The sequence below is a fragment of the Puntigrus tetrazona genome, chromosome 7, assembly GCF_018831695.1.
Source record: "Puntigrus tetrazona isolate hp1 chromosome 7, ASM1883169v1, whole genome shotgun sequence".
NCBI lineage: Eukaryota > Metazoa > Chordata > Actinopteri > Cypriniformes > Cyprinidae > Puntigrus > Puntigrus tetrazona.
The window spans coordinates 26,041,066-26,055,689 of record NC_056705.1 but is presented as its reverse complement, the minus strand read 5'-3'; the positions used below and the strand labels follow the sequence as shown (position 1 = coordinate 26,055,689).

The window sequence follows — 14,624 nt, the reverse complement described above, 5'->3', positions numbered from 1 at the left end:
ACGTCTACGTGTCTTTAATGGATATCAGCTGAGAACGACTTGAGTGAAACCTCTACAAATCTATGAGCCTGAAGCCATTGGTGAATTATTGTTGAATAAAATGTTTGCCGTGCTTCACACTCTCTTTCACATTAATAAATGGAAAGCGTGGCCACGACTCTGTCCAATCCACCAGCTTTTATAGAGTCCTCCGGACCAGGTGCCCAGATGGACTCCATCAGAAAAAAAAAACATCTCCACAATGCCACCATCATGCCACCCCACATGGCATTTAAACCACCTTCACCCCATTGTCTCAAACGAACAGAAAAACCACAGAGAGAGAAAGAGCGAGGGAAGAAAGACCAGGAAAAGAGCGAGCCGCTGCCAAAAAAGAAGCCCGGAGAAAGTGGGAGAGAGATCCATTTTGTGTTTCGGTTAAACACTGATTTCATCACTGGACTAAAACACATAACTTTAAAAGCGAAATCAAATATTAAAAATGACAGGCGGTATAAGTATGGTGAGTGAGCCGGGGTCACGGAGGGAGGAGGCGCGGGCGGCTTGTCAGCCACTATCTGTCAGAGTGAATTAGAAACAATCAGGGGCGACTGAAAGGGAAGGTGATTGTTATTAAGCAGCGGGGCTGCGAGCAAGCTCCCCCAGATGTGGCCATGCATATAAAAGAACAGGAAGCCAGCAGTTTAATTCAGGAAGCGCTGGCGAACACGGCCCGCACAAAGGAGGAAGGAGGAGGGGAGGGATGAGAGCAGGAGAAAAAGGCCTTTTGTTACTAATAAGCTGGAAGTTACTTTGATAACAGGCAAGGGTTAGGCACCGGAATAAAGGCGCCCCCCTCCTTCCCCTATGCGAGCGCTCACTTGTTTCATCCTCAATTCATATTTTCAGGAGGACAGGCCGCACCAGTCAGTCAATATCTGCGGGGGAATATAATGGGAGTGGAGAAATAAGGGGTGAAATGTAGATAAGTTGACCTTAACAAGGGTGAGGAGAAGAGACAGCCACAGCCATATATCAATTACCCAGCTGCGATCGCGCTCTGATGATGTGGGAGAGGGTTCGGGACGGACGACCCCTCCCTCCGCCGTCCCCTGACGATCTCTCTGTCTTTTTTTTCCCTCTCTCTCTCTCCTCGCCACCAGCTCGGGGAAGCTCCTCGGAGGCAGCCATCATGGCCGCAGATTGTCGTCAGGGAGCGGGGGGTAGAGGAGGAGGGGGATGTGTACAATATGTTTTTCAAAGGGAGCGGAGGCTCGATTTGAATGATAAGAAAAGACACTAATCTGCATCGCCACGGCCTCAAAGGCACATCCACTCTGACACTCCGACCCTCCCGCCACACGCTCACACAAACGCTGACCCGAAGGGGCCGAGGAATCCGTCGCACATGTCCAAACACAGCCGGCGAGCAGCTACAAACATCCAGCACATCAAACATGGCTACTTTTTGCGCAACTCTGACAACGGTGACACCGGGCTGCCAACTTCTCTCTGCTCAGAAACAAGACGAAACGGAGGACTTTGGGTAGACGGCTCACTCTGATAGTTAGTGATCGTACAACGCGCTGTTAATATATGTAAGCTTGCATCACCCTACGTGGCGGAGAGAGTCTCTAGAGAGAGCGGTTTTGTTTGTTCTCCCCAGCCTGTCAAGAGAGACTGCTAACTTCAGCTATGCAAATACTTCACTAGCCGAAAAAAAAAATGAAGAGTGTCATTCGAAAAGACTCTGTCTTTCCTTAAATGACGGCAACGCTTTGATTTTCAGCTTTCTTTGTAGTGAGAGATATCTATGGAAATTATCCCTGCCTTGAGATTTTTTTTTCTTTCTTTTTTTGTGATCCTGTAATAGCTATAACTGTTAAATAAAAGCCATGTTTTCTTCAGAGATAGAAAAGCAGCAGATTCAGAAACATGTCACCCGTCTCTGTTTTTTAAGCATGATGTGAGGATCTGTGACTGGAGGGTTGTGGTGTTAAACATGCTATTGCTAAATATTACCTCAGGGAGTAACAGTGTATGTATATATATAACACCTGAGAGAAGGAGAGAAAGAGAGAGGGAGAAAGTGAGGGGGAGTGGAGCATGTTACAGAAATCCAGGCGAGACACATATGGACTGATAGCGAATTAGCAAAAAGAGAGGAAAAATGTTATAAAGAAGGATGGAGAGAACAAAAGAACGGTGGTTAGCTTGATTGTTCGCTTAAAAATGCAATCCTACGTCTTTTACTCAAATATGCTGTGGAAAGCAAAAGAGGAAATGTAGCAGAATGTCTGAGCTGCTCTTTTCCATACAGTGAAAGCAGATGGGGACCGGAACTGTCAAGCTCCAAAAAGGAGCAAAAATGAATAATTAAAATGTATAATTCATGTGGTCCTTATGGCTAATGTGCCCTACTTTGAAAATTCTGAAGCTATAGACAGCAACAGTTATCACTATTAAGTCATTCACAGTGTTTCATGCGATGGATCGAATTTGCTTTTCGTAATTGGTGAATTATTTATTCATTTTATTTTATTATATATATTTTATTTATTTGTTTATTTTTTTTTTTGCCAAAATCATGGATTATGTTGTTTTTAACCATGAATTCTACGAATAAAACAGTTCAAAAAAAAAAAAAAAAAGTCTTCAAAATATACTATATTGATTAACCCTGTAGCTCACAACAGGTCTGTCCTTAAAGGTTATTGCTAAAAACAAATTCCCCTGTAGGGAGAAAATGAATGGGATTTTACCATCCAGAACCCAAATGCTTTCATATAATAGCTTTCCGTGAAGACTATTCACTGAAAGACTATTCACTGAAAATCTTGACAGCTGTGGTCACTGTAAGGAACAGAGCAGCTAGGACATTTGCTATAAATAAATCCCGTCGCACTCTACAGAAGAAAGAGACTCGCGTGTTCTTTTAAAAACACAAGAGTAAGTTATTCATTTTGGGTGAGTGTTCCTTTAAGGAAGAGGAAGCAAGATTGTGAGATTGATAAAGTTACAATGAAGAGAGAGAGATGGTCCATGTAGTCCTATCGTCTCTTCTCCTCTCAGGACATGTCTTAGATTTCAGTGTGATTAGATAGTCAGGGATAGAGAGATGTTCTGAGGGAGTATTAGTAATTAATCACTACTGAAGCTGGGATTTCCACTCTCACTGTCTGGTCTACACACACACACACACACACACACACACACACACACACACACAACGTTCCTTTAACCATTCAACAAAGCACAAAGAGAAGGAAAAAACACCAGAAAACAAAATAAATAGAAATAAAAATAGCAAAACAATACAACAAAAAAGCATTAAGCAGAGGCTTAAGAGGCAAACGGTTCCCTTTGTGCCATGTGCTAATTATTACCGTGCCCATAATGGGCTGCAGTCTCCTCCATAGACGATGTCTTAACACCTATCATTACTGAATGAAAGGGTGACCATAAAAAAAAAAAAAAAAAAAGAACAGCGGACTCTGCTTACAGCTCTCCTACCACCCCTTCTCAATCTTTTTTTCTATTTTTATTTTTTTTATTTTCTGTACTATGAATAAATTTAGTCTGTCCCGGACATGAAAATGTCAAATACCTAAAATACACCTAGGCTAAATAGCATATTAATTTTTAATGCTCCTTCATCCTATGCTGCTATTCTCATATCTAGTATGTCTGCCAACAGCTGTTGCAGGCTCTCTCATAGGGGGATTTATAATCTATCTAAAAGTGTGCTGGAGCATTGTTCAGGAGGAGGAGGAGGAGGAGGAGAAGACTTTTTACTCATAGACTGCTTTTACCTCTTATTAAAAAAAAGAAGAAAAAAAAAGTAAATGCATAAATCATTACTGCATCTTTTTATTCTTTATTTTGATTTAAAGATCATACTTGTGATTTTTTTTAATTATCCAAATATGCAAAGTGCAATAAAATGCATGAAGATTTTAATCATGATTTGCACCCCAGTGATTACTTCTCAGGCTGGTTTTATTATTTAAAATCAGTTTATGTATTCAGTTTTCCTTAAAACCCGGGCTTGTCATCGGCTTGTCACCGGTAAGCTGTCACAATAAAATCTGCCATTAATTAAGTGAAGCTAAACAGTAAAACAATGTGAAAATTCAATCCATGAAATATTTAAAATATGTAAAAAGTAACATATAAAATATCCAACGATTATTCTGTACTAGAAATATTTTAAATAATAATCTTATATACATTGATACTTAATAGATGTATACGGTAAAAACAGTAGTATAGTGTAATATAATACAAAAAAAAAAAAAAAAAAAAAACATTTTGAAGTGTAATTTATTCCTGAATTTCAAAGCTGAATTTCATTCTAGTATGCTTCTATTGTGCTGGTTAATATTTATGAAAACTGTAATACACTTGTTTAGGATTCTTTGATGAATAGAAAGTTCAACCGCATTTATGTGAAATATTTTGTCTTCACTGTCACGTTTTATAGAATTGAATGTGTCCTGAATAAAAGCACTAATATTATTTTTAAGTAGTGTCACTACCCTTTACTTTTTGTAATATATAAAACAATTAAATAAAACTGACATACAACTGATATTCAAACTACTAGAGAAGACACACATGGAATCTTTCATCTCAAAATGTTCTAGCTCTAGTCTCCTTTACCTATCACATATCTTTTTGTATGTATTGAGACCTTAAATTAAAAAAAAAAAACTTCATGGTGGCCACATATGAAACATGTGACTGAAAAGGCTCGAACCAGATAGAAGAGCAAATTGGAGAAGCAATTGCTCTAAATTGGGCTTTTATATGTCATTTAGGTGTTCGGCTTAAAGACACATCGCAGGAGAAGATTACAACCGTTCAGCACAAAACGTGCCACTTCAAATGGACTGTCTGTTAGGGATCAGACTCTGGGATCAGTTAATCTCATCCTGACACTGATGATTTGAGACCAGCGGGTAAGTGAGCATGCTTCATGTCTTATCTAAGGACCGCTCAAGCGCGCAGATCTGGGATCAGCGAGCTAAACGTACGTCCCGTATCTGGTCCAGGAGCGGTGTCGCGTTACAACTACGAGAAGGAAGGGCCGAGAGGTGAACGTTGGCTTACCTGATCACTCTAACTGCATACTGGTCCGGGGCCCGTCAGGTTGAAGAGACCGTGACTCACCCCGCCACTGAGTCTGTACGGCAACAAGCGATGACAGCGGCGATGAGTCTTCACTCTGTCAGCAAGAAAGAAACAGAAAGAGAGAGAGAGAGAGAGAGAGAGAGAGTGAGGATGTCAGGCCAAATGTAACAAATTCACTGAATCACAGCAGTGGCGCAGAGGTCAAGGAAAAGCAGCCGAAAAAGGTTAAAGATGAAATCAAAGCCGTGGCTCAGAGCGCCGCTGAAAATCTATCCCAGCGAGGCAAGGCCACCGCTGACGCGCTCGGCAGACAAGAAGCTAAATACTGCACGCCACTCTGGGATCTTTCATTTTCAGCCGATCAATAAGGACTTATATTTATCAGGATTCCAAGCAGCTGCCACATCTGACAACCTCCACTTCATTTTCGCACTCCGCCCTCCCTCCTTCCCTCCCTCCTTTCCTCTTTCTCTCTCTCTCTCTAGCCATCCATCGTCCAGCCCGTCTTCAGTGGCCTCGTGCTAAATCTGGACCTATCGACCACCAAAGCGAAACGGGGGGCCTCCGGTACGGCTCCAGCCCTCACGTACAGCCACGTCCCCCTACTAATATTGGGTTAAGAAGCGTGCGTTTTGTCATTAGCCTGTTGGCTCGGGCCCATCTCCCTGCTCTCTTTGTTCCGCGGCACGCCATTGAAGCCTGCCAAGAAAATGGCGGCGCAAAACGCGTACACTTCACCACTTCGTTTCCCCCGCGCGAGCGCTTCCAAAACGCTGATATATTTAGGGAGGAAAAGCAAGGGGGAAAAGAAGAAACTCTCCAATTTAAATCATTCACAGAAGCAGAAGATTTGCTGAGAGGGCGGAGAAGGCCGAGTTAAAATAGCTCAATCTCTAATCATCTGTACGACAATATTTGCTGTGAGGCATTCTAAATAGATTATCGCTGGTCCATCTGCCTCATCACTGATTTATAAGGCGTTAAGCTGCTTTCCAAAGGCAAGGACTTCCTTTGCAGCTACAGTGGAAGGATTCTTGTTCGAATCAGGGCCAATGGCAGCTAAACAAGCCCGCCGTAGCTCGCAGTAAAGGAGTTTCTGCTTTCAGCGAGCGAGAGAGGGAGAGGAAATAAAAATAGGACGGCACTATCCGGTTTGGAGTCGCCACATGAAGCGGTTTGAATCCAAAAATTTTCTATCTGATTTTTTTTTTTTTTTTTTTTTACAAAGAGACAGGGAGGAGGGGAGGAAGTGAAAAACACACACACAAACATACACACACAAAACAAGGGACATCATTAACATATGAATACTGTATGCAAATGGTTAGAAGAGAGCAGATGTTGGCGCATTTAATTGACCTATATGTGAATTGCATCCAAACCTTCTACACGGAGTATGCTGAGTGTAACACTGGATGCCCGGCACTGGCTTCCTTACACAACACAAACAGGGAGGAAATGAGGGGAGGGAGTGTGCTTGAGAGAGAGAGAGAGAGAGAGAGAGAGAGAGAGAGAGACGGAAAGAGGAGAGAGAGAGAGGGGACAGAAAGAGGAGAGATAGAGATGTGTAAAGTGAGGCAGAGACAGATGAAGACAAAGAAACCCATGTCGGTAAACGGCACGGCCACAGAGATGCCTAAACGCATCGGCTGTCAGCTCCTTGCGTCTCTTATGGATGACATCACTGAAAATCAATCACGCCGTGGCCTTTGGGGAACATGAGCGTCGCTGACAGGTTATGAGCTGCAACCTGTGTTGTCTCCAGTTTATCCTCCTTAACTCTAACTTGAACTCCCACACTATACCACCGTCGCTCTTTTTCGTCAAGAGACAACAATATAACAAGAAACAGGGGGCAAAGGGGTGGAGTCATAGCGCTTCTGTTGCTAAGTTTTGCATGGGTGAACTATAAGAACCACAAATGCTAATTTAATCTGGGCTTTGCCCTTTCTTTCCCCCCTTTCTCCCTCCTGCTCGGGAATGTCATTAAATTGTATTAAACAGCCTTTTGTCCACAGGGCAAGGACCACCCGATATATGATAATACATTAATGCCCTGGTGCTACAGCCACTGAGCTGAGACGCTCTTTAAGGCCGCGGGCTGAGCGGCAAACACATGGAGCGCTAGTCTGAGTGCGCGAGTTTGTATGTGCACAAGTGTGCATGAGAGAGAGAGAGCGAGAGAGAGAGAGAGAGCGAGAGAGAGAGAGAGTGAGAGAGGCTGGCTAACAAGTGTGACACATACTAATAGAAACATACCTAATAAATTACAAGCTTTCAGGGTCTGGCAAGCTGACATTTTCTCTGTGAGCGGGACAATTTCATATCTGCGGAGCAGGGGAGCAAATTGCATCACGTGGAGATTGCTGGAAGATTAGCATAAAAATTAACACTTAAATTTCAGCTTATTGTCAAGCCTTCTTCTGCTCTTTCTGCAAAACCAACAATCAATTCCTCTTAGGAATCTGATTAGCTTCCATGATGCTTATTATCCTAGTCATGTTTCCGCGTCGCCATCCAAGACTTCTGGACTATTTGTTAAAATAGAATTAAGAAGCTGATCAATCCATAGGTGTCTCTCATGCGCATAGCTTTTTGCACATTTTCTTTTTGTCCGGCCCTTTTATCTGCAGACACTCATTAAACATGTTGATTAATATGCCATAGATCGCAGAGAAGTATTTTACATTTAGATGGTTTATTATTTATATGTTAAGCCCAGCTGATGCAGCTGAAAAAAATAGCATTAAATGCAAAATAAATAAATATAGCTGATTTCATCATTTCTTTCTTTTTTTCTTCCATTTTAAGCTTTTTCACTGATAATATTACATTATGCATATGCAAATAGCTCCAGAATTTTAAATATCTGAATTCAGAGATTGGTTATAAGGACATCTCAAAATAAATAAGCATGACATGCTGCTACTACTACAACTAATAATAATAATTACGATAGTTGCATTATTTTAATATTTTAATAAATATATTTATTGTTGAATACTACTAATAATAATGATGATAAGGAAGATAATTATTAATAAATTATTACTAATTAATTTAACATTGTAAGAAATATATCAAATTATGTAGCTTATGTACTTGTGTGTAATAATAAAAATAGTTTTTAGTAGTAGTATTAATTTATTATATATTTTAAGAAAGGCATGAAACTATGTAGCTTAAGTGTTTTTGTTCAGTAATAATAATAATAATAATAATAATAATAATAATAATAATAATAATAATAATAAAGAAGAAGAAGTTAAGCTACAAGAAGGAGAACAATTATCATTTATAATTTATATTATTAATTTATTCAGCATTTAAAAAAAGTAAACAGATACTTAAACACTGTAACAGGACATGCCGTTGTTATTATTATTATTATTATTATTATTCATAATTACAGCATATCCTGTTTTGAATTTGTTAAAGCCCAACGGTATAAACGCATCACCATTTCCTCCCTCAATTCCGGCATGTGTAAAGTCACGGTATTCATGTTGACTCTTTCAGTGAAAGCTGTGAAAGTCATCATGCATTTTCAAAAGCCTTCATACTGCTGTAGTGAAATATCTGTCAATACAGTCCTATTAAAATCACTGCACAAGTATGTAGAGATGAGCAGCGTGCGCTCTGGGTGGCTTTCCAGGTGGAGAGAGAGGGGCTTCATTTTGTTTAAACAAATTCTATTTCATCGCATCCAGATGTCTTTAAGCGCAGTCCGTTCTCCGTGTGCACACTCCAAGATCCACAAAAAATGTATACAAACATTTATTCATAACGGCATGCCTCTTCTCAGACTGAAGAGTTGTCATGGTTCCCTCGACTCTGTTTCAGGGGTAAACTAAGTGTAATGTGAAGCAAAAACAGTGTAACGTGATTAGCCAAAGCACGCCGCTTCTGTGACCGGGTTCCTTGTTCTCTAGCCAGGCGTCTAGTCAGGGAACGTGTGTTTGTCGTGTGGCCCACAAAAGCTGGTTGGGCTCAGGCCTTGAGGAGTGCCAAGGCTGCCCTGTTACGCCATTACCTGAAGTTCTTGGACTAAACTCGAAATTCATCGAAAAAGTGAATATATGACGTGGATGACAGCTCATAACCCCCACAAACTCATTTTGTGTCTCTTTTCCTAGCCCTGCCTCCTCCCTGTCCTCTATTCTTATGTTAACATGGATAATAGGAATGGGCCACCCGGCAGTGAACTTTAAAACTTAAGTCCATGCTCAAGGAAAATAATCCATTTTTTGCCATACCCTGATGAAACTTAACTCACTTCAAACTTTATGTGTGGGCCCTCTATAGCTCTACCAATACATCTGCTGACTCCTTAAAGCATATTACTTTTCACACGGCCTAAAAATAATAAACGTGCACTTAGCCGAGCTGTTTTCTCGTCCTAATGCCACACAATGGCGGGGAATAATTCAAAAGTCTTTAAGTTCAGAGTAAACACTCCGTGCCTTTGTTGATTGTACAGCTATTTCGGCTTCTTTCTCTCTCTCTCTCTCTCTCTCTCTCTCTCTCTCTTTATCTCCTCCCGAGCTTGTTGTGTTTTTACAATACACCCTTCCTTCACATCTGAGCAACACACCTCACTGCCGTTTAATAGGTTAAATCCCGTAGTATGGAGAGTCATATTTTAAACCGGTGGTTTATTTTTATGAGCGGGTGTAATTAACGCAGCATGTCCTATCTCTTAGTCATCGATGCCAAGGTCTCTATTTAAACAACTTTATTGTGAAATGTTTGCATTCTCAGCATTCGCCAGGCCACACACAGATTATTATTTCATACTTCTCAGCGACGCTCTGAAACGTTTACGCTTTCCAATGGTTATTGTTTTTGATTACGGCTCTGTGGATGAATCACTCTTGGGGAGGACTGACTAGAAAACATGTTTACACAGGGCCAAGTGTGAACCTGAAGGCCTTGCTCAGGCCAATTGAAAACTCACCACCTGATTTATGAAGCAAAGATTAAACTATTTATGTGCAAGCAGTCTGAGTTGTTTAATTTCTCTGCTTGAGGCCTTCACTTTGTTATTTCGATTTTTTTCTCTTTTTTTTTTTTTTGGTTGCAGAAGTACACACGTTAGACTGTCAAGCATATTTATTGCAATGGAACGTATGAATAAGCATGAAGGAGAAACCAGAAATGTAGTTTCATGCATTAATAAAATTATTCTTTTCTCTTTTTTTGTCCTCATGCATTTCTGCAGACTTTTCTTACCAAAAATGCTTTTAACTGCTTTAACTCATATTTGTTTTGCATATTATTATTATTATTATAAATAATTGAATTATAATTATATGTTTTTAAACAAAAATACTGTGGGAGAAAAAAGAGACAACCACCTTCCTCACTTTTAATAAGACTCAGATCTTGTTTGTCTCAAGTTTTACCAAAACAACTAAGCAAAACTAAATTTAAAGTGAATCAATTTATTAAAAATTTATATAAATTTATCTAGTTTATTTCTTACCAATATTGGCTCCTTTTATTTCATATTATTATTATTATTATTATTATTATTATTATTATTATTATTATTATGCCATTAAAATGTATTTATTATTATGCCATTACTACTGCAAATATGACTTTAACATTAATAATAGAAATCGAAGAAGACATTATAATGATGATTTACTTTTCAACTTTTTAAATGTAAACGGTGGAAGAAAGACTCCTGAGCTTGTTTGTGTTGCGTTTTAACAGTTCAAATGAACTTACAGGTAAAAGCAAATTTATTTATAAATGAAACTGACATTTCAGCAAAAGTGTTAAAAAGGCATCCGCACTCCTTTTATGATGGAATTTAAGTACAGCAGAAACTGAACAAATTTGAAATACCACCAATTTGCCCAAAATTATTTTAACAAGTTACAGCTGTTACAGAACATGCAGGTGTATAGGAAAAAGTAAAAAAAATCTTTTGAAATATCCCAGTGGAACCTAAATAAGTACCCCCTGGGGTACACATACCCCTGGTGGGCTCTGCATTGTTAAAGGCAGAAATGAAATATGGCCTTGAAGACACGACACTGAGCCAGATCAGATGGCAGAGCAGATGTGTTTTAACAATGCCTTCTCCTCAATGATGCGCCCTGTGCCACCACAAACATTTTAGGACTTGCATTGTTACACAGGTGCTTTCTCCGAGCGCACGAGACAACAGAGCACCAGAGGCACGCGCCACACCGACCACACCATTCACACTTAATAAACCTCATGCTCGAGCCTCCAGGGTGATGAGGTGGGAAGGCTGAGATGGACGCGACAATCTGTGAGCTAACCACACTTCGACATATGGTAAAGGTCCACAGGCCTCCCTTAATCTGTCCATCAAACCGGCTACTCTGTTTCCCCACTGAAACGTGAGAGCATTGCATATACCGTCGGCAAGACCAACGCTGGCGTACGCTATTAACCCAGTATAATGATACTTTATTCTTTCACGCTGAACATTTTCCTCCTTCCTATGAGTTCTGAGATCCTGCCGGTAGGAATAACCTCAAGAGAAGCCCTGAAAACCCCAGCCCATAACCTCAAAGCATGATATCGCTTCATCGCCTTGCCCGTTCAGAGCAGCTCCGGGCTGTGCAGTGGCGTGCAGATGGGACTTCAGAGGTCTGTCATCTTTTGATTAAGAAAAGGAAATGATTTCACTTTAAAGACATTCCTCATAGCCACCACGGCCACAGCATAGACTCTCTGCTACTCTCATTCAGTCCGCATGCTGTAATTCTTTCCCCTGCACTATATACTGTTAAACTTTAGGATGATTGTTACCTGTCCGCCTGTAGCTGTCAGGAGACGGACTGTAAAAAAGCAAGCAAACCAATTCAGGTTAACACGAGCGAATCCATCCCTGCTTTTATTGTCAGGCTCTTACGACAGCGCGCGGCAAATCAGCTCAGGGACCTGACCTTGGGTTAAGTGGGGCACTGTGCCATTTCTTCACGACCTCAGGCTTGTTAAGCGAAGAGATAGGGAGTCTGGGAGCACGGGGGGAGGTCTCAGAGATTGAGACGCAGACATGGAGCTCCTCCATAAACCCGCAGAGACAGACCGAGAACCGTCTCGCCCGTCACATTAAAACGTCTCTCAGCAACACATCTGCACATGAACTACAAATCACGCCTGGCCAGCGCTAAAGCTGAGGGGGAACTGTAAATGTTTCAGGAGACACAGATAAAAAACTCACTGACCCATTGCTAGGGTCCCTGTGTGAGTCCGGTCGTGTTTCGAGTCTTTGATTTCTCTGACTGCATATGAAAGCGCCGGCCAAGCATCTGCTGTCTGAGCTCTGATCTAATACTTACCGATGACGTCTACTTCATATGAGGATTTTATCGCAGATATCAGTGGATTGGTTTGCATTACATAGTATAAAAAATAATTCGTAAAAACATTAAAATACTAATGCCATATTCATCACAACCGCAATATTAATCACTTTTTATTTCATTTTATTTTACTGCCAGTAATACAACTGGCGAGAGGAGAAGGAAAAGGAGAACAGGAAATGTCAGAAGCTGAATCAAACTCATGCTGACTACACACACACACTTCAGTTCAATGTACCAACTGGCATCTCTCTACTTTTTTTTTTTACCTCACACTCCCTCTATTATCCAAGGGATCGAGTCAGGCAGGTGTCAGAGCTGAAGCTGAGACCACCGGCATGATAGTCCCTCACCTCAGTCCAGGAGAAACAGATCGAAGTGCTTACCTGCCTGCTGCCGACTAGGCACTTTACACACCAGGACAACACACTGAAACCAGAACCACCTCAACAAGAAAACTCAGTGGTGTTGAGTTCACACACCGATTGCTGTTTGTCTAATAACACATAGCAAAGTGTTAGCTGGTGAAAATATACATTTGAGGCACACGTCCAGGTCAACGGCCAAGCCAGCTTGTGTTTGAGTCACTTGCTTATGTGTCCTATCGATTGCACCTGGTCCCAACGTATTATTCAAACATTCTCAATATTTAATCACCAGCCCAGACCCCACCCTACAGCACACTCCCAAACAAACTGTCCAAAACAGAAGGGTTTCATAAGCACTCTCCCTTGCATAAACACACACAGGTGTACACTTGTGAAAAACTCTCCCTCAAACTGCGCGCATTCTCATCTTTCTTCTGTTGAGCGAACCACAACACGCACACACGCACACGGTTTATGAGTGCAGGCCATCTAAGAATCATATAACATGCCTCACACACATGAAGCTAATTAAACATTATCGCACTTCCTGTGACAAAACATTCATTAAAACTGCACACACACACTCTCGCAAACACACACGAGTGAGTACGCACTTCAAATGCCCACCCAACCCACGACAGTTCTGTTTGACCTTGCGCTGCCATATTCATTACATCATTAAGTTACCTCTTCATTAACTTTTCATTATTTATGGGGGCTTTTGGGGAGGGGGACCTTTATCAAATACTATCTTTTGTTGAGCTCACAATGTGGAGGCAGACCCCCTCGAGAAATCGTCTGCCATGCCTCACTGCCAACAGGAGTATCAGCCTTGAACTCTGTCATTTCAGAGCTTAAATCCAGCTCCCCAGACCAGGGACAAATGCAAACGTGCAACAGAGACGGAAAAGCGTCGCACAGACGTATTCCCTGTAAGATTACAGGCACAAACAAAGGCCAAAACGAACTGCGTAACTTCTTTAATAAGCAGCGAGACTCTGGAATTAAAGATGGGTTTGGTTCGTTTGTTTTCAAATTGCAACAATGTTTCGCTTTTGCTGCTGTATTTCGGTTCCATTGTGTCGTCGATGTTTTGGAAAAAGAAATCAATAGACAATGCCATTTGAGTCATGCAAACATCGCTGACTACAGATAAACATATTTGTGTTCCCTACCCTTACACGAGCACCATTCTGTTCCCAAGGCGTATCGCGCTAGCTGTCATTAGCGAACCATCGGCCCCTCCACCGCCGCAGATTGCCTTTTTAAAAAAGTCTGGCTGCCGACCATTTCACATCGTTGGCCAATTATAAATGGCAAATCACAATCAAGCCGATTTTTCCCTTCCCCCCAGAAACACTCTACTCTGGCCTGGCTCCATGGCTGCTCTTGAATAATAGGGTGATAGCCCTTTGTGTGACAGCCTGCGCGGGCGTCGGGTATTTTACACATTCATGTGACGGATCCTGGGCTCAAACGGGCCCGCTCTTCAAACGCCGCCTCGCCTCAGCCAAGTCTCTAGCCTTTCGCCGAACACACATCCGAACGCTAATAAATGGCTTCCTTCCCCAACCTACCCCTATCGGTCGGTATTAATCTGCACACACGAGACAGGTGACAGCAATAAATGCTGCGAAAGTCTGCGAAGCGCCCCGAAAAAGGAATAAGAAAGATGATTTCAGATCAATGCTGAAGAGGGATCGGAGACAGCGGAGGAAGCTATTAAAGTGTATTAGGGCCGAGCATTAGGCTTTGACTGATAGGGCCCTCGCTGACTTCCAGTATCGCGGCT

The 14,624-nt window shown here is 41.5% G+C and overlaps 1 protein-coding gene across 8 annotated transcripts in view; it reads right to left on the bottom strand.

Annotated features, from left to right (window-relative positions):
* znf536 (zinc finger protein 536) overlaps positions 1 to 14,624 on the bottom strand; it is a 170,757-nt gene that overhangs the window by 107,884 nt on the left and 48,249 nt on the right. For all 8 annotated transcript variants that reach the window (XM_043245025.1, XM_043245028.1, XM_043245026.1 and 5 more), the window contains one exon: positions 5,092 to 5,206. The gene's annotated coding sequence lies outside the window, so the exon portion shown is untranslated. The remainder of the gene's footprint in view (positions 1 to 5,091; positions 5,207 to 14,624) is intronic.